The sequence below is a fragment of the Formica exsecta genome, unplaced genomic scaffold (genome assembly GCF_003651465.1).
Source record: "Formica exsecta isolate Colony F162 unplaced genomic scaffold, ASM365146v1 scaffold599, whole genome shotgun sequence".
NCBI lineage: Eukaryota > Metazoa > Arthropoda > Insecta > Hymenoptera > Formicidae > Formica > Formica exsecta.
Genome location: NW_021853269.1, coordinates 319,441 through 322,225, shown reverse-complemented (window position 1 = coordinate 322,225; position 2,785 = coordinate 319,441). Strand labels below are relative to the sequence as shown.

The following is a 2,785-nucleotide window of genomic DNA, read 5'->3' as shown; positions in this document are numbered from 1 at the left end:
CTTCCGCCTATTCCTCACCGGCTCTTCCTCTCGCCGGAGCTACCGATAAATCACTTTCCCGACTCCGCGAGATTTAATATAACGTCAATATTCCCGCTAGAGCGAATAAAAAAGCGGAAAAGGGATATTCACGGCGAGTCCTCGCTACGCATCATGACACTCGCATGGCCCTCCGTGCATGACGCGGGATAAAACCGTTTTAAAATTGCAAATATGTCGCATGTCGAGACTTTAAGACAATTTCTGCTTCTCTTCTTGGAATACGATTGCGACTGAGAATTATGACAAATTTCTTTATGGACCTACGTTTATATCCCTTGAATTTATTGCATGGCTTCGAACGAAATAAACAAGATTTAAGAGAGGAGACAATGCAGTACAATGTTAATATTCTTCCAATAATAATGTAATTAATATTAATTGTAATAATTTATTATAATATAAAAAAATAGTCTCTACTTTTTTTTAAAGAGGCTATTTTATTTTATAAGAACTATTATTTTTTCTTGTTTCTAATAATATGCAAAATGTTATTCTTTTTAAAAGTACAATCAATAGATTTCTTTTTGATTGTAGATAAATTTTTCTTATATCTCAGAAACATTCCGGTAATTTAATTCACATGCTACATTCAGTCGTCGAATACGTGAGATTTAATATAATCTCGATCAATATTCCTGGCAGAAAGTGCAAAGAAGGAGAAAGTATGAGAGTCAAGATTCTAGACTGCTCAGCACGCGTCATGGATGCTGCGTTTTTCTACGTGATACGTAATGAATAATTGATATATCATTTATTTTGCAACATAACGATGCCTGATTTTGTCGACAAAACTGTTAACGTTAATAAACGCAAATAGGAAAAGAAAATACGGATAAAAAAGCTCGATTTATATTAAAATAACTATAATAATAAATAAAATAAACAACGTCAAAAAATTAATACCAAAGAAAATAAGAGAACAATTAAAATTATTTATAATATGATATATATACTCTACTTTAAGGAATTTCATATAATACAGCAATGGCAATAAATTATTAATAATAATTGTTCTATAATCAATTACTATAAAATTAATTGTTATAATTATTATGTGACAGTATTATCTTACCAATATCAAGATGCTATTTCTTAAGGTGAGTAGGAGATCCACTATCTGCGATCACATCGTGATTAGATCCGACTTGTATAATTATTACTGTTTCAATCTGTGTATAAGTGGCTGCAACATAAGCGCGGTTTGCATGTTTCAACAAATTTTAATATATCCAATACGATAAAACAGAAAGATGATTTTCCTGAGAGAAGAGAGAATCTGAATGCACAGCGTCACGCACCACTCATCTAGCGGATTCTGCAATTTTGTACGTGCTAACCCCACGATGAATTCTGATTGTGATGTTTCGCAGCTTGAGATTTTTTTCACCCTCGCGAAGAATAAGCGCGTCACGGCGGAAGCTTCTTCGATACCGGTAAACGAAGGAATACGAAAATTCCTTCTCTATTAATCCAGGATACGTTGGAAGAATACGTATCGTGTGAGTCTTGTTATCGCAAATATCTAATATATCTTTACTATTTCAAGATATATCTGTTTTAAAAATTGTAAGAGTTATTTTTCGATAGAAAGAATAATTTCAAACGGATAACATTTATAGCACACATTTTTAAGTCGAGTCATCCTTTCCGACAAAGTTAAATCTCTGGGATTTCATGGACCTCCCCCCTGGAATTTTCCAGTAACTTCAAAATCGCGGCGGCCAACAAAATGGATTAACGGCTGGGCGCGATGAAGGGAATTTTCCCATCGTACTCGGTTGGAATTTTTAGCACGTTCGGCGTTACAGGATGAAATCGGCCGAAAATTCGTGCATGAGGTGTCGGATCTCTCGAAACATCCCTCCCGTCTCCTGCACAACATATTCCCTCTTCTTCCACCCTCGCAAATAAACGGCGACAGGAGGGAGAAGGGGTGTTTTAGTGCCCGCGTACGCGCATAAAGTCGACGCGGAAATTAATTCTTGCGGTTGTGGAAAATTGCCACGCCCGGCATTGTGAGACACCGCGGCCAATCGTCGGGGGAAGATGCGCCCGACGCGGGGTAAACCGATTGTGACGATAATTGCACGTTCCTAATGATTTCCTCCCTCGTCGCCGCGCGCGGCGCTAATTTACGACGCGTATTTAACATCTTAATCACCGAACGTCTGGTGCTCTACTTTGCCTCCATAAGATTTGCTCGTTATTACCTATCAACTCCTGGAGTCAAGTGGAAGCGTATATGAAAGTGTCTTCGACTGCAGTTCACGAGCTTGCAAATGCGTCGGAGTAAATTCACGCTCCCGTATTTATATATGTCGCGCCTCATTATACAGTCGCGACACTTTTAAGGAATTAAAAAACGCGAGAATGACGCAACGTGTCGAGCCGATCGCGTTTGTCAGCCGCGCTTTGACACTCGCGAGTGATATCCGGTATCAAAGCACGCGGTTCCGCGTCCACGCATATCGAGCTCATTGTACATACATGGACGAGCAATTTTTCGTTTTATCGCGCAGCAGACGACCGACAGACGGCGGCTCTCCCTCCCTCTCCGGATGTTGTAGCATCCCGTCGAGGGAGGAAAAAGATAGAAAGGAGGGAGAAAGGGGGAGAGAGAGAGAGAGAGAGGTGATCGAGCGGCTGCGCCGCGATCTCTTTTCCCTGTTCCTTCACCCTTCCGCCCCTACTTTCCTCCCCGTCAAATGATTTCCGCATTGTACCGGCTGTAAGGACGGACCGA

The 2,785-nt window shown here is 40.1% G+C and overlaps 1 long non-coding RNA gene across 1 annotated transcript in view; it reads right to left on the bottom strand.

The window, feature by feature from the left end:
• LOC115242455 overlaps positions 1–2,505 on the bottom strand; it is a 9,054-nt gene extending 6,549 nt beyond the window's left edge. Inside the window, exons 1-2 of the long non-coding RNA XR_003885052.1 lie at positions 2,253–2,505; positions 1,115–1,225 (exon numbers count right to left, since the gene is read on the bottom strand). This is a non-coding gene — a long non-coding RNA (uncharacterized LOC115242455). The remainder of the gene's footprint in view (positions 1–1,114; positions 1,226–2,252) is intronic.
• Positions 2,506–2,785: the final 280 nt, after the last annotated feature.